The sequence below is a fragment of the Nicotiana tomentosiformis genome, chromosome 10, assembly GCF_000390325.3.
Source record: "Nicotiana tomentosiformis chromosome 10, ASM39032v3, whole genome shotgun sequence".
NCBI classification, from domain to species: Eukaryota; Viridiplantae; Streptophyta; class Magnoliopsida; order Solanales; family Solanaceae; genus Nicotiana; species Nicotiana tomentosiformis.
In genome coordinates this window covers 19,124,389-19,147,478 of record NC_090821.1, presented here as the reverse complement: position 1 = coordinate 19,147,478, position 23,090 = coordinate 19,124,389, and the positions used below count along the sequence as shown (strand labels likewise).

The window sequence follows — 23,090 nt, the reverse complement described above, 5'->3', positions numbered from 1 at the left end:
TTTTAGAGCACTAAATAAAATGGATTTACACACTCGTGGTTCATTTTAAGATTGTTCCATAACACAGTAAGTAATAAAGTAATTAAAAAGCGATAAAAGGTAAAATACATATAGGTTCTAAAATACATAATTAAACAATTAGTTAAGCCAGGTATGATTAAAGCGACCGTGCTAAAACTACGGAATCCGGGAGTGCCTCACTCCTTCTTCCGGGTTAACAGAATATCTTACCCGGTCTTCTGGTTTTCACGGACCATAAACAGAGTCAATTTCCTCGATTTGGGATTTTAAAATAAATCGGTGACTTGTGACATTATAATAATTATTCCAAATGACGACTCTAATTAAATAAATAATCATATTTCAAATAATGTCACTTCATTGTACGCAAATCAATGAAGAATTAAAAGCTTTTTGGTTCTCTACGTTGTAACTTAACATGGTATCAGAAGCCGATTTCCATTCTTCATCTACTTCATCCCTCCCCACCATCGATGCTTCTCCAACAGACCCCGTCATATCTTCTTCCTCCTCCAACCCTCTAAACCATGTTCACCACTTTATCTCCATTAAACTCGCTTCCAACAATTATATATTTTGGAAGACACAGTTGTTGCCTTTACTACGGGGTCAAAATCTCCATGGCTTCATTGATGGATCAAAGCCATATCCACCGACTATTATTTCTGTTGAAGGTTCGACCACTACTCAATCCAATCCAGAATTTGCTATTTAATTGTTATGAGCCTTCTAATATCTCTCTCTCTCTCTCTCTTTCTCTCTCTCTCTCTCTCAGGCGAAACCGTACCTATAGTTATTGGTTTGAATTCATCCAAAGATATTTGGGATGCTTTGGAGGCTGCCTTGTCCTATCCCTCCAACACTAGGGTTCTTAATATTCATGTATCAAAACCTAAAACAAGATGACCTCAGTTTCTCCAAAAGGCAAAGCTCCTCTCAGATGAATTGGCAGCAGCAAAGCGACTATTAAACAATTCGAATTTTAATATTAATGTGTTCAAAGGGTTGAGTTCTGACTTCAAGGATATTGTTACCACTTTATGTGCAAGACCGAACCCGTTTCATACTCAGAGCTCCATAGTTTGTTGCTAAATCATGAATTCATTCATGGTTCCTCTTTTTCCTCTCTCTCTCTCTCTCTCTCTCTCCCTAATATCAGGTGACTCATCTCCCACACCAGCTGCTAACATTTCCCAACGTTCTTCTAGTGATGGACAGAATAATGGCCATAATATAATAACAATAATAATTCCGAAAGAGGTTGAGGAAGATCATATAGGGGGAGAGGGTGGTCGTATCCAATACCCACAGAATGACTATGGATTAAACTATTCTAATGCTGTACAACCTTGCAAATAATGATGGACGAACAAGGTGTCAGATTTGCAATGGCACTAATCACCTTGCTTCTACATGATTTCCATGCTACAATCATACTACCAATCCGTCTGCTGATCTTACTCATCACGCACCAATTCCACTCACTCAAAACGGGTTCCCTAATACAGACGCCACTCATCACATTGCACTGTATCTCTCAAGATTCAATCATGTTGAGGAGTACAAAGGCCCGAATCTATTACATGTTGGTAATGGGCAAGGTTTGCCAATTCAGAATACTGGTAGTGCCTCTTTCTCCAATTCTTCCAATTGCAAATTTTCCTTAAATTAAATTCTTCATGTTCCCTCTATAATTAAGCGTCTTCTTTCTGTTCAAAAGCTTACTCGCAAAAATAGTGTTTTCTTTGAATTTGACCCTGATCATTTTCTTGTCAATGATTGGGATTTCAGGACTCCTCTTCTTTCAGGTCAGAATAACAGTGGCCTCTACTCCATGTCAATCAAGAAAAAGTCTTCAAGCTCTCCTTGCGCCCTCACCGCCATTAAAGTCTCCTCTGCTTGTTGGCATCTTTGGCTAGGCCATCCACATTACTGCTTGCCAACTTGGCAAGTCGCATAAGTTGTCTCTGCCTTTTTGAATTAACAGAATTACTTCTTCTTACAACTTATTTTTGCGGATGTATGGGGTCCTTCCCCTTTTCTATCTTCTTAAGGTCATCGCTTTCTTTTTGTCTTTGTTGATGATTTTCTGGCTTTACATGGTGCTATTCACTTTTCAGAAATCTGATGTCTTATCTTTTTTTACTCAATTTCAAGTTCTTGTTGAACGACAATTTAACACCAAACTTAAGACACTTTAAACTGATTGGGGTGGTGAATTTTGTCCTTTATAAACTCTTTGTGCAAAATTAGACATAGTTCAACTAGCAATGGCAAATCACCATTAGAAGTTGTTTTTTGCACCTTGCTGGATTATCAATTTCTCAAAGTATTTGGGTGTATTTGTTTTCAATACTTACGTCCCTATGATCATCACAAAATTAATTTTCGCAGCCAACCAAGTGTGTTCTTAGGATACAGTCAGTTGCACCATGGTTACATATATTTTGATACATGTTCTGGCAGGCTCTATATTGCCAGGCATGTCCAATTTGATGAAACCAAATTTCCCTTTGCAAACAAGTCTATTCTAGGACGCCCACCTCCAGTTAATATGCACCTTTGGTATATTCACCTGTCTCTTTGTCACATTCGCCGATCTACCAATTTAAGGCTCCTTCTAGAAGTGTCCCAACTACTACTAACTCACATCCATCTCCTTGCAATCCTTCTTTGTCGAGCTTAACTTCTCGTCCAATCTCTACTTCATCTATTACTCCCATAGACCACCCAGTTCCTCCTACTCCTTTGATGATTTTGTCTCCTTCACAAACTTCAACTGTGTCTCAGCATACTGCATCCAAACACAAACCCAGTTCCACTAATCCACCCCAAATATCCCATGCAATGCAATTACGCCCAGTGTCTAAATGCAAATCGACCAGTCAGATCTCACTAGTGGGATTATACTGAGATTAAGGGCCTCCGAATATGATTTCGCCTTAGGCCCCGAGATCTGTTGAGCCGCCCCACAAGTTCTAAATATGCTCTTGTTCTCTCTATTCCTCCAACAACTGAGCCTACAAACTTCACTAAGGCCCCCAAATTCAAAGAATGGCGACATGTCATGTCGGATAAGATGACAGCCTTGCTCAAAAATCAAACATGATCGTTGGTTCCCTGTAATTTCTCTATGAATATTTTTGGGTGCAAATGGCTTTTCCGTATCAAACAGAACTCTATTGGAACTATCGAACGCTACAAAGCTCGCTTAATTGCAAAAGGATTTCATCAAGTAGAGGGCCAAAATTATCATGAAACATTCAGTCTGGCTGTACAACCCACAACCATTCACATTATCTGGTCGCTAGCAGTGACCTATGGCTGGCCACTGCGTCAATTAAATGTTCAAAATGCTTTTCTACGTGGTGAGTTGCAAGAGGATGTTTATATGGCTCAACCTCCACGTTTTGTTCATCCATAGTTCCCTACTCATGTTTGCAAGCTTGACAAATCTTTACAGTCTTAAGTGGGCTGTTCAAAATCGAACCGTAACCGAAAATCGAATCGCAAAATTGGCTTATTGGTATCAGGTTATCGAATTAATGGATGGTGAAAGGTTTAAAATTTTGTAATTAAATTCTTATCAGTTTGAGGGTGTATTATTCAATTTTTTTTATCGGATAAACCGTTAAAGAATTTTTATATTTATATTTTTATCCATATGTATATTAAATATACCTTCCACCCTAAAATCTAAATTCCTAATTTCTAATTTGCCTCAGCAGTCAAAAACATTCTCTCCGCTCTCGCCTCTCAGTCTCTACTCTCTGAACTTGAGGGTTGAGGCAACAACAACTCAACCACACTAAGGATTCCACAGAAAGGTCTCAAGGTCTCAACTTGAGTACTACATGTCTCTGAACTTGAGGCAACAACAACTCAACCAAACAGTTCTTGCGAGTTGCGACACCAACAAGGCAAAAACTCAACGAAAATCTCATTCTCTTCTCTAAGCATCAAGTCACTTCCTCGTTTCCTCCATAGGGCCATAGCCAGAGCAGCAGATGGCACACGGTCAGCTATTTTCTTCTCCTTTTCGAATCTTTACTTGATGGTCGAATCTTTAGTTCTGCTATTGATAAAAAAAAATTACATTATGGATCTATGTAATCTTAGAAACTTTATTTTTGTTCCTTTGGAGATTGTTTTATTTTTATGCTATTGGAGACCAAATCTATATCAAAAGTGTGGGGAAATGTCAAAACTATTCTGGGGATTAAAAGAGGATTTTAGTTAAATAAAACTTGTGGCAGAAGAATGCCATTTTCCTCGTCATACTTTGTCTTGGTATACTTTTAATATATAAAAGTTTTGAAAGCATAAAGTTTCAGAAAACATAGTTAGCAAACATAATTTATGGAAATAAATTTACTTTTCTAATTCGTTTTCGATTAAGTTCTAAATGAAAAATACTTTTTCGTCTTGCACTAAATAACGAGTGAGTATAATGTGACTATTGCTTTTGAGAGTATTATTTTAAGACAAATAACTGTACGTCGATACTTCTTTCTCATATATTTAAGTGTCCTAAACGCCCTGCTAATATTGATAAAAAAAACAATCAAATTTGGGCTTTCAATCTGCTCTTGGGGGTAGTCAGGGTGACGTAGTTGTTGTTACTTGAAAATTTGATCAAGAAGAGTATAGGAAGGCATTATGGCGTATGGTAATCGTTGATGAGTTTCGTTTCAGCTTTGTTGAGAAAGAATGTTTTAGAGACTTTATGAAAGTAGCGCAACCTTATTTTCGGATCCCTTCCCGTAGTACTGTAACTAGGGTTGATCTTTTTAATGAAGAAAAGAAAAAGTTGAAGAGGTCTTTTATCGAAACAAAATAAAGAGTATGTATTACCACTGATACCTGAACTTCTATATAAAGAATCAATTACAAGTGTATCACTGCCCATTGTACTGATAGTGAATGTAATATGCATAAGAGAATAATTAATTTTTGTCCTATTATTAGCCATAAAGGTTATGGCAAATGGTATTGGTAGGTGCTTACGTGAGTGGGGGATAAATAAGATCTTCACAATCACAGTTGATAATGCAAGCTCAAATGATGTGAAAGAGAAAGAATTGTCTAAGTAATTAACAAAAATGGTAACTAATTTGATGAACGATAATCACCTTCACATGAGATGTATAGCTCACATCATGCATCTTGTAGTCCAGAATGGTTTAAAAGAATCTTCAGCTTCTGTTGAACGTGTTAGGCATGCAATGAGATATGTTAGGCAGTCTCCGCGAGGTTGAAGAGGTTTCAAAAACGTTTTGATGATGAACAACTCAATTACAAAAAAAAATTTTATGCTTGGATGTTCCAACTAGGTGGAATTCCACCTACTTGATGTTGCGTAGGGCTGTTGAATTTGAAAGTGCATTTTCACATTATGCTTCTAGTGAATTGGCATGAGGCATTATCTTGAGCATTCTTATATTGAAGTTGGAATTCCTACTGGTGAACTTTTGAGTAGTGATTGGGAGAATGTAAAAAGAACTACAAAGTTTCTTGAAATCTTCTATCTTCTTACTTTGAAAATATCTAGGTCACGTTATGTTACATCAAATATTCATTTTCTTGAAATTTGTGCGGTTGCTGTTTATTTGAAGCAATTGATGGCAAATGAAGATACAATTTTAAGTGAAATGGCAAAGAAGATGAAAGAAAAGTTTGATAAGTATTGGGGTGATCTAGAAAAAATGAACAAGATAATTTTTATCTCATGTATTTTGGATAAAATTACAAGCTCGAATCAGTTGACTATGCACTTGTAAAGATATTTGGTGAAAATCCAGGGGCAACTATACAAGAAGTGAAGAAGTATATGTCTTCATTATTTAGTGAATATGTAAAGTCCAGCTCAAAAGGTATCGCGTTTGCTTCATCTTCACATTGCCCTTCATTGGACATTTCTACTTCCGGGCTTTCTGGCAGTCAAGTAAGCACCCAAAATACAAGACTTTTAGAATCACTCATGCTAGATCTAAAAATATATAAAACTGTGAGTGGAGGTGTGGATACTAGAACATAGTTAAATAAATATTTTGGTGAAGAAACTGAGGAGGACACTAAAGAATTTGATGTTCTTCTCCGGTGAAATTAAACTCAGCTAGATTTTCTGTTATTGCGGAGATGGCTCGTGATGTATTAGTTGTTTCGGTTTCAAGTGTGGCATCTGAATGCGCGTTTAGTATGGGAGGACACCTTCTTGATTCATTTAGGAGTTCATTAACTCCTAAATTGGTGCAAGCTCTAGTGTGTCTTCAAGATTGGCTTCGAAATGAAAAATTAAAACAACCTATTAGTGTTAAGGAAGATATTGATAAAATCGAGCAGCTTGAATAAGGAAATAATATTGTTACTATATTTGTTGTATATTAGTGTTGTAAATAATTTATATTTATCGCATGACTCATTATTATAATATTTTTTCAGATTTAGCTAGCGCTGGAAATGACACTTCCGTAATTAATGTGTAGTGTTAATATATCTGGTAAGAATTCGAACACTAGCAGATGTTACTTCAGTTTTGACAGATATACTTTAGTTTTGACAGTGTTAATATAGTTTTCTCAGCATACCAGTGTTTTAAAAGGTATAAACTGTACAAACATGTTAACACTAGGTGTATTTGTGCTGGTGCTACTTCTAGCTGAATAGATAAGAATTGAATTAGAATGAATATAGAACTGAAACTTCAAGCTGTTTGATTACAATTTTCCCCAAATCCATTACCAAAAAAGTCTTTGTAGTATCCTTCTTTAAAGGTCCGACTACTGCACGCACTCTGTAATGACCCGACCGGTCTTTTTGAGCATCGCAGCCCTGTTCCCCCTATTTACTGCTTAATTTATACCTTACAATTGATTTATAACTTATCGGGTTAGTTGGTTCGGGTCCGGAAGGATTTCAGAGTGAAATGAGACACTTAGTCTCATAATTGAAAACTTAAGTTGGAAAAGTTGACCGGATATTCACTTATGTGTAAAAGACCTCGATTGACATCTGATGATTCCAATAGCTCCGAATGGTGATTTTGGACTTAGGAGCGTGTCCGGAAAATTATTTGAAGGTCCGTAGTGGAATTAGGTTTGAAATGGCGAAAGTTGAATTTTTGGGAAGTTTGACCGAGGGGTTGACTTTTTGATATTGGGGTCGAAATCCGATTCTGGAAATTTGAATAGGTCCGTAATGTGAAATGTGACTTGTGTACAAAATTTGAGGTCAATCGGACGTGATTTGATAGGTTTCGGCATCCTTTATAAAATTTAGAAACTTCGAAGTTCGTTAGGCTTGAATCCATGTGTAATTCGTGTTTTTGATGTTGCTCGAGGTGGTTTGAGGATTCGACTAAGTTCGTATTGAGATATAAGACTTGTTGGTATAATTGGTTGAGGTCCTGGGGGCCTCGGGAGAGTTTCAGATGGTTAACGGATCAAATTCGGACTTAAAACCACTGATGAAAATTTTGTTTCTGGTATTTTCGCACCTGCGAATGTCTGACCGCAGATGCGAGGCCGCATGTGCGCGCAACCAATCGCAGAAGCGGCCAAGAGTGGAGTTGGGCAGTGCTCGCAGGTGCGAAAATTTTGCCCCTATCTGCGAGGCCGCAGGTGCGAAGGGATGGGCGCAGAAGCGGAAAATGGTGAGCCGGGCAGCGCAGGTGCGACAATTGTCCGTAGAAGCGAGGGTCGCATGTGCGACCCCTTGTCCGCAGATGCGGAAATCGCTGGGGCAGAAGCTTAAATTCGGGGTTTCGTGAGACCCACATAGGTCATATTGTTGTTGAATTATTTATTTAAATTAAAATTTCATACTCAGTCATGTTCATTCATTTCATATCATCTCTCAGTCTCTGTTGTTATTTATTGATTCATCATATCATCATTTTGGGCTGATTTTCATGACATTGTGAGCCCGAGAGACTGGAGAGATTGGAGACTGAGTGAGGCCGAGAGCCTGATTGTGAGGATAATTATAGGATCGAGTTGCACGCCGCAGCAGGCCAGGTTGGCTTATTATAGCACGTGAGTTGTCCGTGCGGATCCAGATATTATGATAGCACGTGAGTTGTCTATGCAACACGCGAGTTGTTCGTGCGGATCCAGATATTATTATAGCACGTGAGTTGTCCGTGCAGATTATAGCGTTTGGGCTTAAGGAGCCCCTCCGGAGTCTGTACACACCCCAGTGAGCGCAGGTACCTACTGAGTACGAGTACCGAGTGTCGAGTGCGAGTGTCGAGCGATTTGGAGTATTGAGTGACTGTGAGGACTAAGTAACTGGGAGGACTGAGTGAAATGATACTCTAAGAGTATACATATAATTTTATCACTGAGTTGCATCGCATTGACATGCACACATGACATACAGACATAGAGATGTATTTTTCTCATGTTGTACAGTATCACATCATTCATGATTTCTCACACATATTGACAGATAGGCATAGTGATGCATTTGTTTTACACTGGTTATCTGCAAAGAAAATGAATCATCTTATTTATTATTGAAAGGATTTTGGGAAAATTATTTTTTTCAAACTTATTCATATTTTTGGCAACTTCGGTAAAAGATTTGGGTTTTCACTGTTGTACTTGAAAGGAAGAACTATTTTTGAAAATCATGATTTAACTGAGAATGTTATCTCTGAGTTACTTATTGTATTATTTGCTTTACGTTGTTATGGACTATTGGTTTTGGACCCGACCTTGGTACAAGCTCGTCACTACTTTCAACCTAAGGCTAGGTTTATTACTTATTGAGTACATAAGGTCGGTTGTACTTATACTACACTTCTGCACCTTGCGTGCAGATGTTGGCTGCTGATATTGCTGTGTTCGTTGGGATCTGGATCTGAAGATGTACATGCGTCCCGGTTGTAGCTGCCTCTTGTTCATGGTAGCCTTAGATTTATAACAATCTGTTCATATACATTTCGAACATATGATGTATTATTTCTTATCAGTTTTGTAAATTCTATTCTTAGAAATTCATGATTTGTGCTACCAGTTCTTGGGGAATATATAGGATTAAGATCTTTATTTACTTAAATTACTTTAATAATTGTTATTGGAATTGGATAGTTGAAAGTTGGCTTACCTAACGGGTTGGGTTAGGTGCCATCACGACTAGTTGGATTTTGGGTCGTGACACACTCTCTATCTTAGTTTGAATAATTCTTATCATAGAATCTTAATTTGCCTTGTAGTTAAATTCCAGTTACCAAATGTCTGCTCTAATTACTAGTCATTGTAGTTTTCCGCATTCACTTAACGGACTATGCACATCAATTACATCAAGTAGAAGAAGTTCATTTTTCTGCTTCTAGCTCTAGACTTGTGGCTGCACTAATGTGTTTGTTATTTGAAGTCATTGATTAACACTTCTAAACCAGCAATCCCAGGCTTTTACAGTAATCTTTGAAGAATAGATGAATGCATGATGTCTCTTCTCCAATCCAGTTCTTGATGAAAGATGAATCAATTTTGGATTTTGAAGATGACCCAACTTGATTACTACTGCTGGATTTCACTTTTACAACACTAGATTCTGTGTGTATTTGCTAAAACTAGATTTAAGTGAGATGAAGAATATCTGACCAATGATTCTTTGATTGGCAGCAACTCAGGGAATTCCTTTTTCAACTTTGAAGCATCCATCTCATTGAGGATAAGGAGGAATGAAGAATGAAGGCAGAATTGTATTTTGGTTGGCAAGGTTGACATTTTTGCAAGTTGTTTGAACTTTGAAGCTGCAGAAATTGAAGCACTGTTAGCTGGAGCAATTGTATTTTGGATGTCTCCTCCAATTGTTCTAGATTTTATTTCCAAATTTCCATTTCCATAGTTCTAGATTTTTTAAAATATACTGTTGTGGTATCACTGTCTGTCTGTTCAACCTTACGTTGATCTTAGCTATAAAAAAAATAGAACCTTTATTAACATCAGTGATTCTAAGTGTCTTTGCAAACAGGAATAGTTAAACAAACAGTTGTACTGACAAATAGTGGTACTGCAGAAACAAAAAAGCATCAGGCTTTTGGGCAGGTTCAGATCAAGCAAATTAATATAAATGGGTTTAAATTTAGTGATTTAATGTCAAGTGTTATATGCACTCATAGTCTATTTGATTTAGCCGATAAGCCACCTGATATCCGCCTGATAATAACTAAACCGCTACAAATCCGTCCGATATCGTATCGGGTGGCTAGCGGATTAAAACATTTACAAGCCGATAACCGATACGCTGAACCGTTAAGCGTAAATAACCGTCCGATCCGCTCTATAAGCAGTCCTAGTCTTAAGCAAGCACCAAGGGTATGGTACACCAACCTTCATCAATTCCTTATTACTTTTGGCTTCACCACCTCTAAAATAGATGTCTCTCTGTTCATTTATTCTCATGAGAATGTTGTTGCCTATCTGTTGGTCTACATCGATGATATTATACTCAGAAGGAATTACACTTCCTTTCTTAATTCATTTATTCTAGTGCTTGGCAGTACTTTTTTAATATGAGACCTCGGACCATTGCATTACTTTCTTGGTATTCAGGTTTGTCGCACAAGTAATGACATTTGTCTCTCACAATCTCAGTATATCCAAGGCATACTCCCCAAGGTTGATATGCTCCATTGTACCCTTTGAGTACTCCCATGGCTATTAATGTAAAGCTTCATAAAGGTGACAACTCTCCCTTTGATGATCTGAGTCTTTATAGACAAGTAGTTGGTAAAACAACTCAAGTTGTTGTGAGAATTTCCACGCACATCTTCTCATTGTTGTAGGTTAGTATTTATAGTACAAAAGCTATGCTGTTAGGATGAGATGAGATCCCATGTTATTAGGAATTACATTACAACAGAAATAGATTCAATCAAATCTGAGTTGGTTGTGACGATGCCTTATCCGTATTATCCTCTTTACGCCCCCGCAAGATCGGCTCTACTGGACGGAGACTGATCTTGGAAATAAAGTCAGTGAACAACTTCTTTGACAAGGGATTAGTAAGAGCATCTGCAAGCTGTGCAACAGATGAGATGTGGTTGACTTCAATGTCCTTCTTTTCAACTTGATCACGAACGAAATGGAAGTCTATAGCGACATGTTTCATGCGACTATGGAATACAAGATTCTTGCACAGATAGGTGACGCCGATATTATCACAGAGAATAAGTGAGGTGTGGGGAAGAGGAAGATGAAGCTCACGTTGAAGGTTGACAAGCCAATTTATTTCAGCTGCAACGGCACAATACTCTGCCTCAGTAGAGGATCGTGCGACTGTACGTTTCTTCTTAGAACTCCAGCTAATAGGATTGCAACCATGGAGGATAATATAAGCTGAAGTTGAAGCACGAGAGATAGGGTCCCCACCCCAATCAGCGTCAGCATATGCAACAAGCTTTATTGAAGTTGACGGTCGGAGATGTAAGCCATATGTGATAGTATGTTTGAGATAGCGAAGAAGACGCTTTGCTGCTTGCCAGTGTTTCATGGAGGGGCAGTGCATGAACTGAGCTAAACGATTGACAGCGAATGCGATATCTGGCCGAGTGTTGGTGAGATACTGCAGAGCGCCAACAACTTGACGGTATTCTTTTGCATTGGCAGCGGGAGAACTATCATTGAAAGTGAGGGGTTCTGTGGTAGACATTGGGGTGGAAATAGCTTTAGCTTCAAGCATGTTGAAGCGACTGAGAACATCAGCAATCAACTTACTTTGAGTGAGAAGTAGGCCATCATTGAATGGAATAACTTCAATATTCAGGAAGAAATGGAGATGCCCAAGGTCCTTGAGAGAGAATCTGCTTCCAAGTGAATTCACAACTGAGCGAATGCGATCTTTTGAAGAACCAGTGACAATGATGTCGTCAACGTAAATTAACACAAAGACCAGGACATTAGAAGATTGATAAATGAACAGAGAAGTGTCGGAGTACGCCCTCTTGAAACCACATGAAAGGAGGAACTGCATAAGAGCATTATACCAGGCACGGGGAGCTTGGCGAAGTCCATAAATTGACTTGTGAAGGCGACATACATGGTTTGGATGCAGAGGATCAACAAATCCTTGTGGTTGCTGCATGAACACAATTTCTCTAGAGTTCCTTGCAAAAATGCATTGTTCACGTCGAGTTGGTGCAGAGGCCATCTGTAAGTCACAACTAGATAAAGAATAAGTCTAATAGTAGTACGTTTAACTACCGGACTGAAAGTAGCATGAAAGTCAATTCCTGGGCGTTGGTGAAAACCTTTAGCTACAAGACGAGCCTTGCATCGTTCAATGGAACCATCAGGTTTATGTTTAATACGAAACACCCATTTACAACCTATAATATTCTGAGCAGAAGTAGATGGTACAAGAGACCAAGTTCTATTTTTCATAAGAGCAGCATACTCAACATTCATTGCTTCACACCACTTGGGATACTTTTGTGCTTGTTTGAAGGTGTTAGGAGTTAAGGGTACCAGAGAAGAGGATTTTGTGGCAAGATAATCAAATACCTGCTTAGGTTTGAAAATATTATTTTGGGATCTAGTGATAATATGTCGTGGAGGAGGAGCTGATGGGGTTTGGGAATTTGGGCATATAGTTGGTAATGAAGCCAAGGTCTGAGAAGTAGAGATTAAAGAGGGAGATGGAGAAGAATGTACCTGATCTTGAGGAGATGCGGTAGCAGCACTGTCCGTGGAGGTTGAAGAAGTCCCAGCATGAGTGTGCCTGAGTAATTGGAGGTAAGGGGATGGACGATTCAACTGGGATACTAGTGGAGGTTGGAGGAATAGGTGACTGGGCCGAGGGACATAACCATGTAGTTGTTAATACGGTAGAGACACGGGTTAGATCAGTATGCATAGAGACAAATGGAAAAATATGCTCAACAAACACTACATGATGTGATATGAAGATTTTGTTGGTGGTTGGATCAAGACATGCATAACTATTCATAGACGATGAGTAACCCATGAACACACAAGGACGACTTTTTGAGTCAAGTTTGTGCTTTGAATAAGGTCGTAACCAAGGGTAGCATAGACAACCAAATACTTTTAACTTCTGAGGGTTAGGAGAACGGTGAAACAAAGTCTGAAAGGGAGAATTTCCTTTGAGGAGGGGAGTTGGTAATCTATTTATAAGGTACACAGTTGTTTGGACCGCAAGAGACCAAAACTTGACAGGGATAGAAGCATGGTGAAGAATCGCAAGTGTTGTTTCAAGAACATGATGATGCTTGCGTTCCGCTGTACCAACAAGTTGAGGTGTGTATGGAGGACTCAGGAGATGTTGAATGCCAGAGTTTTGAAGGAAGGATTTGAGGCCAAGATATTCACCACCTCAATCAGTATACAAGGTACCAATTGTGGTGGAGAAATAATTCTCAATTAGTTTCTTAAAATTAATAAATATTTGTGTAACATCAGATTTGTGTTTAATGGGAAACAACCATGTATATTTTGTAAAGTGATCAATAAAGAGAACATAAAATCGAAAATTATCAAAGGAAGTGATGGGAGATGGTCCCCAAACATCAGAGTAAATTATTTCAAAGGCTCTATGACTTCTAACAGAAGTTTCACCAAAAGGAAGTTGGTGACTTTTATTACAAAGACATGAATTGCAAAATGTAAATGGTTGATTCAAAGCTACTGAGAGACCAAAATAAGAAATAAAGGTCTTAGTTATTCGTGGTTGAGGGTGACCAAGCCTTGCATGCCATAAGTGTAGATCCGGTGGCGGTGAGACAACAAAATGGGCTTGTGGTGAGGTAGTAGTGGACTTGACTGGAAACTTGGTGGTTGGCCACTCATAGAGATCATTCTTACTCCTTTCGCGAAGCAGTATCGCGCCCGTGCTCAAATCCTTTACAAGATAAGAATAAGGAAAAAAATCAATAGAAGTTAGATTTTGGCGACAAAATTGAGCTACTGAAAGTAAATTACGTTTTAACTTTGGTGAGCACAGAACATGTACAAGTGTGAAAGGACGAGTGGATGAAGTAGAATGAAGAGTAGTTTGCCCAATATGTGAAATAGGATTACTGTTACCATCTCCGATGACTATGTCATCACTGCCTGAAAACTCTGTTGCAGAAGTAAGATTCCCAAGGTTATTTGTCATGTGGTGAGATGTGCCAGAGTCAATGATCCAGGAATTATCATTATTGTTGTAGGAGCGAGATGCCATATTTTCCTGGGCTTCATATTTGTTGTGTGACTGAGAGTGACAAACTTTAGCTATGTGACCATACTTGTCACATAGTTGACACTGAACGCGCTGTCGTGATCCAAAAGATTTAGAGGATGGATTTTGGCCAGTAAAGTTCCTGCCATTAGAGGTATGGTTTGAATGTGGAACTCTTTGGTTGCGTCGTTGTGGGTTTTGATTCCTAGCAGTATTGTAGTTTCGTCGCTGAGAAATTTGGGCGTTTGAAACACGCTGGTTAAATTGGGCTGTGATAACTGGAGCAGCAGCTTTGGGCTCTGAATATTGAACAAAGACTTCATGAGCTAGAAGTTTATCATATAATTCCTCAAAAGATATAGGATTGTCACGAGCTCGAATAGCTGCTGAAATTTCCTTAAACTAGGGTCAAAGACCACTAAGTACTTTGATAACCAGTTCTTCATTGGATAATGGGGATCCACTAGAGGCGAGATCATCAATAATAGTTTTGATTTCCTTCATGTAGTCAGTAACTGGTCGAGCTTCTTTTCGTAGATTGGCAAGAATCTCACGAAGGCCAAAAATTCTGGATTGTGATTTGCTTGCAAAAGTTGTCTGAAGTGTCTCCCATGCATGCTTTGCCGTCACTGCGTGCGCTATCATTGGAGCAATAGAGTGATCAACAGATGCCATAATAGCATTGCGTACCAAACTGTCTTGGCGCTGCCAGAGTTTATAGTTGGGATTAACAAGCTGCTGATTATTTTCAATGATAAATTGAGCAGGACACTCTGAGGATCCATCAATATATCCAATTAAGTCATAACCGAAGAGCAAGGTTGTGACTTGCGCTTTCCATGTGGAGTAATTGGTGCTTCCAGTTAACTTAAGCGATAGTTGGGATGCTGGGTTGAAGGAGACTAATTGAGAAGGTTGTATAACTGAACAAACTAGTGAGGGTGATGTGGAGTTGTTTGCTGTAGAAGATGAGTTGGTTTGAATTTCTGAAACCATTTTTGGACTAGGAAAGGGGTTTGACTCGTTGGAGTTTGAGATGCTTCTATACCATAAAACAACTCAAGTTATTGTGAGAATTTCCACACACATCTTCTCATTGTTGTAGGTTATTATTTATAGTACAAAAGCTATGTTGTTAGGATGAGATGAGATCCCATGTTATTAGGGATTACATTACAATAGAAATAGATTCAATCAAATCTGAGTTGGTTGTCACGATGCCTTATCCGTATTATCCTCTTTACCCTTCACTACCTCACTCTTATGAGACCATATATATCATTTGTGGTGAACAAAGTGTGCCAGTATATACACAATCCAACAGAAAATCAATGGGTTGTTGGGAAGTGCATTCTTTGCTACTTCCAGCACACTAAATCCATGGCATTCTTTATTTCAAAAGCTTCTACTCTTGCTCTGCAGGCGTTCATAGATGCTGACTGGACTGGCAGCATAGACGATTGCAAATCTACAGGTGGATATGCAATATACTTTGGCCTAAACTTGATTTCCTGGTCCTCATGCAAACAAAGAACAGTGGCATGATTGTCCATGGAGTCTAAGTACAAAGCCTTAGCAGATGATGCTGCTGAGCTAACATGGACTCAATCATTAATGTTTGAGCTTGATCTACAACTGCCCTATGCTCCTATTTCTCTAGAATGATAACATTGGTGCTGCATACCTCACCATTAATCCTATTTTTGTAACGACTCGGTCGGTTGTTTTATGTATTGTAGACTCGTTCCTCTATTTATCGCTTTTTCTATGTAATTTGTGGTTATGTGCCTTCCCGGGATGGTTGGATTGTTTTCGGGAAAGTTTCAGAGTGAATTGGGGCACTTAGTCCCAAGGTTGGAAGCTTAAGTTAAAAGAGTTGATCGGAGTTTGCCTTTTATGTAGACAAATCCGGAATAAAATTTTGATGGTTCTGATAACTTCATATGGTGATTTTGGACTTAGAAGTATGTACGGATATTGATTTTGAGGTTTGTAGGTCGTTTTGGCTTGAATAGACGAAAGTTAGAAAGTTGAATGTTTGGAAGGCTGAGAAGTTTGACCGAGAGTTGACTTTGTTGATACCGGGCTCGAATTTTGGTTTTGGGAGTTAGAATAGGTCTGTTGTGTCATTCACGGCTTGTGTGCAAAATTTGAGGTCAATCGCAGTTGGTTTGGTATGATTCATCATTAGTTTTAGAAGTTGGAAATGCATTAGTTTCATTAGGCTTGAATTGGGGTGCGATTCGTGATTTTGATGTTGTTTGACGTGATTTGAGGCTTCAACTAAGTTCGTAATATGTATTAGGACTTGTTGGTATGTTTGGATGCGGTCCCGGAGGCCTCGAGGGTGATTCAGATTGAAATCAGATTGGGAATTGGACTTATAGAAATGTTGTTGGAAGCGGCCAGGTACACGCATATACGAGAAATGGGAAGGAAGCCTGGGAGCGCAGGTGCGGAGGTGAATCCACAGAAGCGGATGCGCTTCTGACAAGAAGTTTTGAAGAAGCGGATTTTGACTTGAGGGACTGGGGACCGCAGATGTGGAAGGATTCCGCAGGTGCAGACGCGCAGAAGCGTTAGGTGGACCGCAGGAGCAGACCCGCAGAAGCGGGATTTGGGCCGTAGAGACTTTGCAGAAGCAGAGTTTTTTCGCAGAAGCGGGATTTGGGTGCGATCATTGTGTCCGCATATGCGGAATCACTGGCAGAAGAATAAAATCGAAGTGTTTAGTTGTTTTTCTCATATTTGGGATTTTGAAGTTCGGACTAAGACGATTTTGGAGAGATTTCCACCTAGATTGTAGAGGTAAGTGACTTTTATAGCCTGTTTGGCCAGGCGTTTTTTGGGGAAAAAGTATTTTTTTTTTGGGTCAAAAGTGCTTTTGGCCAAAAATGAGGTGTTTGGCCAAGTTTTTAGAAGGAAAAAAGTACTTTTGAGGAGAAGCAGAAGCAGATTTTGCGAAGCAGAAAAATGTAGCTTCTCTCCAAAAGCACTTTTCTGAGAAGCACTTTTTAGAAAATTACACTTAGAAACAGTTTTTAAAAGCTTGGCCAAACACTAATTACTGCTCAAAAGTGCTTTTCAAAGTAATTAGCCAAACACAAACCGATTCTCACCAAAAGTACTTTTTTAAAAAGCACTTTTGAAAAAAGCACTTCTCAAAATAAGGAGATTTTAGAAGCTTGGCCAAACATGCTATTAATCACTTTTGTCCATAAATATTGAATACACATTGATTATTACGCCTATTTTTCATGAATCTAAGTTAGAATATGGGGATTTTTGTGTATTGGAGAGTGAGATATGAGAATTCGAGGGTCGATTTGTGGTTGGAATTGGATGATTTTGGTATGGTTGGACTCGTAGTTGAATGGTGTTCAGATTTTATAAATTTTATCGGGTTCCGAGATGCGAGCCCGTGGTTAACTTTTTAGGTTGACTTTTTGATTTTGGTTAAATACCTTAGCTTTATCTTTTGGAATTGTTTCCTATAGCTATTATTAATGGAATTAAGTTGCTTTGACTAGATTCAATTCGTTGGGAGGCCGATCGCGTGGCAAGGGTTTGTTGGAGAATTAAGTTGCACGCTTTGAGGTAAGTACGTAACACATCTAAACTTGAATCTGAGGGTATTTAACCCTGAGGACTACGTTATATGAAAGATATTGGGGTGACGTACGCGCTAGGTGACGGGCGTCTGCGCGTGCACCGATGTGTTCATGGTTTGGGGAGGCCTTTAGGCTATTACCAGACTTGTTTTTCTATAATATCATGTTATCCCCGCGTTTCCTCAACTTGTTTGATTATTTGAACTGTGAATTATGTTAGACATCATGTCTAAGCTATGTGCTAACTGTTTGAGACTTGATAGAGCTATTCTTGTTATTTCTGAGTAATATACCTTATTTGCACACATGTTCTCAGTCATGATACCATATCCGTGCATGATATCTCTGTCTCAGTACTTCTTATTTGATTCCTCATATATTGTTGATACCGCTTAAGGGTAATTCTGTTAAACTGAGTATTTGAGATGTGTTTAGCCGAGACTTAAACAGTAAATGACTGAGTTTGGGGCTTAGAGTCGGTTTGGTACTGATTTTAATGTGACGCGTACGCTATGCCCATATTGGGCTAAGTGTTATTGTCTTGGGGCGACGCGTGTACCAGGCCTCATTATTTTGCTAAATGATTATGGTTAGCGCTTGGGCAGGATCCGCCCCTCCGGAGTCTGACATGCCAGCAGTATGCGCATGCACAATATTTCATATATGTGCTTGATGATGGGCAGTTATGCTAGGCACCCGTACAGAGCTAAGTGTAAATATTCTTGATGCATCCACTATGATACTGTTGATTTACATGTATATTTGACATGTAGGCATAGAGATGTAATTTCCTCGTGCTAACTGATAATTGACCTGCTTTATCAGTGTTGGGCTTTAACAGTTATACTCGAAAGCATGCCTAAATTTCTGAAATGTGAACAAGCTGAACTTGATATCATTGAGTTACTGTTTCTACGATTTATCCCTTATATTCTGAACTGTTATTAGTTATTGGTATTGGCATTGAATTATTGTTCTGAGCCCGTCACTACTTTCAACCCAAGGTTAGTGTTGTTACTTATTGAGTACATTGGATCGGTTGTACTCACACTACACTCTGCACTTTGTGTGCAGATCAAGGTACATCCGGCCGAGGTGATTTTCAGCCTTGAGTTGTTGCAAACTTTTTGGGAGACTACGAGGTAGCTGCCATATCATCCACAGTCCTTGAAGTTCTCTTTCTGTTATCTCTATCTTTACTGTACTTATATTAAGACAGTTGTATTAGAGGATTTTGCTTGTACCTTGTGATTTAGTATCTCATGTACTCGTTGACACCAAATTTTGGGGTTGGTTGTAGTAGCATTTTTGCTTTATTCTCAGATATTTTTATGATATTCTTCCGCTATTGAGTTATTAGACCATGTTATTCCATTTTCATTGATATCATGTGATTGTTGGCTTACCTCGCGGATTGGGTTAAGTGCCATCACGACGTGTGGATTTGGGGTCGTGACAAGTTGGTATGAGGGCACTAGGTTTCTTAGGTCTCACGAGTTACAGGCAAGTTTAGTAGAGTCTTGTGGATTGGTACGGAGACGTTTGTACTTATCTTCGAGAGGCTACCGAACTAATAGCTACAGCTAGAGAAGCACTTGTGGAGCCAGCAGTTGCTCCAGCTGAGGAGCAAATACTAGATGTTGTTGAGCCGTTGGGTCCATCTCAGGCACCAGTTGTGCCCATTGTGATCCCAGGACCTCAGGAGGCCTTGCCCCAGATTTTGACTGTGTGCACAAGCCTGGCTCAGGTAGTCTCAGTTCTAGCTTCACCAGCCACTTCACAGGCCAAGGGAGGTGCACAGACTCCTGCCGCCCGTACTCCAGAGCAGGTAGTTCAGGGACTCCAGACACCAGGGGTATTACCAGCCCAGGCGGTTATTGCTACTCGGGCCGAGGTTGACCCACCTATGAGTGATGAGGAGTAGAAGAGATTAAAGTGGTTCGGGAGGCTTAAGCCTCCAGAGTTCAGCGGGAAAGAGTCTGAGAATGCTCAGGACTTTCTAGACCGGTGTTAGCGAATTCTTCCCACAACGAGTATATTGGAGACCAATGGAGTTGCATTTACCACTTTTCAACTAACAGGGGCAGCCTACAGATGGTGGCAGGCCTATGAGTTGAGCAGGCCAGTTGGCGCAGCGCCACTTTCATAGCATGAGTTCTCCATTCTCGTTTTAGAGAAGTTTTCCCCACAGACTCGCAGGGAGGAGTTACGTAAAGACTTTGAGCAGCTACACCAGGGAGATATAACTATGACCTAATATGAAATGAGATTCGCAGATTTGGCCCGTCATGCTATATAGTTGGTTTCCATAGAGAGAGAGGATCATGACGTTCGTTGATGGCCTCAGCTATGGCCTACGTTACAGTTTGGTCCTAGAGGCCGAGACAAATGTTAGGTTTGACCAGGTGGTCGAGATTTCTAGGCGCTTAGAGTTAGTTCGCGGGCATGAGCACGAGAAGCGAGAGGGAAATATGCCCCATGTATTTGGTGGTTTCAGTGGTACCTCATCTAGAGGTCAGTCACATCACAGCAAAGGTCGTCATTACAGGCCCACTCAGATGGCACGTCCAGCTCATCGTGGTGCATCAGCCAGTCATGGTTCATACAGAACTTGCCCGGGTCAGCCGTCTTTCAGTGCACTTCCAGCTCAGAGCTCGTATGATGCTTTATCAGCTCAGGGTTCATCAGTACCAGGTTCTTCCAATGGCTATTCTAGTTCCCGAGGTCAGATGCAGGCCCTACCGTCATTTCCGGCTCGAGGTTGTTATGATTGTGGAGAGTTGGGGCATGTAAGGAAGTATTGTCCCTATCATTACAAAGGTTCGGTGCAGCAGGGAGGCTAGTTTACGACCCCTGCACCAGTTGCTACACTACCCGCTCAGCCAGCTCGGGATGGAGGTCGTGCGAGCCGAGGTCACCCCAGAGGGGGAGGTCAGACAGGTGGTGGTCAGGCTCGATGTTATACTTTTTCCGCCAGGCCAGAGGCAGTTGCTTCAGATGCAATGATCACATGTATTGTTTTAGTGTGCCACCAGGATGCTTCGGTATTATTTAACCCTGGTTCCACTTATTCATATGCGTCATCATACTTTACTCGTTACTTGGATATTCCCCGTGATTCATTAGCTATGTCTGTTCTTGTATCTACACTGGTGGGTAATTCTATTATTGTGGACCATGTGTATCGTTTTTATATGGTGACTATTGGGGGATTAGAGACGAGAGTTGATCTTTTGCTGCTTAGTATGGTTGATTTTGACGTGATTTTAGGCATGGATTGGTTGTCACCATGTCACGCTATTCATTGTCACGCTAAGATCGAGAATTGCCTAGGGTTGAGTAGAGAGGTTCCCTGGATTATGTTCCTAGTATAGTAATTTCATACTTGAAGGCTCAACGGATGGTTGAGAAGGGGTGTTTGGCACATTTGGCCTTTGTGAGGGATATTAGTGTTGATGTTCCTACCATTGAGTCTGTTCATATAGTGAGAGACTTTTCGGATAAGTTTCCTGCAAACTTGTCAGGTATGCCATCCGACAAGGATATTGATTTTGGTATTGACTTGTTGTCGGGCACTCAGCCCATCTTTATTCCTCTGTATTGTATGGCACAAACATAGTTGAAAGAATTGAAAGAACAGCTTCAGGAGCTACTTTATAAGGGATTCATTAGTCCTAGTGTGTCGCCTTGGGGTGCACCGATTTTGTTTGTTAAGAAGAAGGATGGTACTATGCGGATGTGCATTGATTACAGGCAGTTGAACAAAGTTACAATCAAGAACAAGTACTCACTATCGAGCATTGATGACTTATTTGTCCAGCTTCAGGGTGCTAGAGAGTTCTCTAAGATTGATTTGAGGTCTGGGTATCACCAGTTGAAGATTCGAGATTCTGATATTTTAAAGATGACATTCAGGACCCACTATGGTCACTACGAGTTTCTTGTGATGTCTTTTGGGCTGACCAATGCCCAAGTAGCATTTATGCATCTATTGAACAGTATATTCCAGTCATATCATAATTCATTTGTCATCATGTTCATTGACGACATCTTGGTGTACTCACACAGCCATGCGGATCATGAGCAACATCTGAGGATTGTACTCCAAACATTGAGGGAGAAGAAGCTATATGCTAAATTCTCCAAGTGTGAGTTTTGGCTTGATTCTGTGGCATTCTTGGGGAATGTGGTGTCTAGTGAGGGTATCAAGGTAGATCCGAATAAGATTGAGGTAGTTCAGAGTTGGCCTAGACCGTCTTCAGATACTGAGATTTAGAGTTTTCTTGGCTTGGCCGGATATTATCATCGTTTTACGGAGGGTTTCTCGTTCATTGCTGCACCTTTGACTAGATTGACCTAGAAGGGTGGCCCATTCAGGTGGTCTAATGAGCGTGAGGAGAGATTTTAGAAGCTCAAGACCGCCTTGACCACAGCTCCAGTTCAAGTTTTGCCTTCTGTATCGGGTTCATATATAGTTTATTGTGATGCTTCATGGATTGGTATTGGGTGTGTCATGATACATGATGGTAGGGTGATTGTTTATGCTTCACGCCAGTTGAATTCTCATGAGAAGAACTACCCCGTTCATGATTTTGAGTTGGCAGCTATTATTCACGCATTGAAGATTTGGAGGCACTATCTCTATGGCATGTCTTATGAGGTATTCACAAATCATCAGAGTCTGCAGGACTTGTTTAAACAGAAGGATCTAAATTTAAGGCAGTGGAGATGGTCAAAGATGTTAAACGATTATGATATCACCATTTTGTATCATCCCGGGAAGGCCAATGTGGTGGCCGATGCCTTGAGCAGAAAGGCTGTGAGTATAGGTAGCCTTGCATATATTACAGTTTGTGAGAGACTACTGGCATCAGATGTTCAGGCCTTCGCCAATCAGTTCATGAGGTTAGATGTTTTGGAGCCTAGCTAGGTTCTAGCTTGTGTGGTTTCTCAGTCTTCTTTGTATGAGCGCATAAGAGAGAATCAGTATGACGACCCCCATTTGCTTGTCCTTAAGGACACGGTGCATCATGGTGATTCTAAGGAGGTTTCTATTGGAGATGATGGGGTGTTGCGGATGCAGGGTCAAATTCGTGTGCCCAATGTGGATGGGTTGCGTGAGTTGATTCTTGAGGAGGCCCACAATTCGTGTTATTCCATTAATATGGGTACCGCCAAGATGTATCAGGATTTGAGGCAACACTATTGGTGGAGAAGAATGAAGAAAGATATAGTGGGGTATGTGGCTCGGTGCTTGAACTGTTAGCA

At 40.0% G+C, this 23,090-nt stretch overlaps 1 long non-coding RNA gene across 3 annotated transcripts; it reads left to right on the top strand.

Annotated features, from left to right (window-relative positions):
- Positions 1–384: 384 nt before the first annotated feature.
- On the top strand, positions 385–9,973 carry LOC104103279 (uncharacterized). 3 transcript variants are annotated; one of them, XR_011411505.1, is made up of 6 exons: positions 392–695; positions 797–1,643; positions 1,813–4,038; positions 6,463–6,520; positions 8,843–8,928; positions 9,651–9,973. It is a non-coding gene; the product is annotated as an uncharacterized lncRNA (long non-coding RNA). The 3 variants fall into 3 exon arrangements; XR_011411503.1 differs by having other exon boundaries at positions 385–1,643; XR_011411504.1 differs by lacking the exon at positions 6,463–6,520 and having other exon boundaries at positions 388–1,643.
- The last annotated feature ends 13,117 nt before the right edge of the window (positions 9,974–23,090 follow it).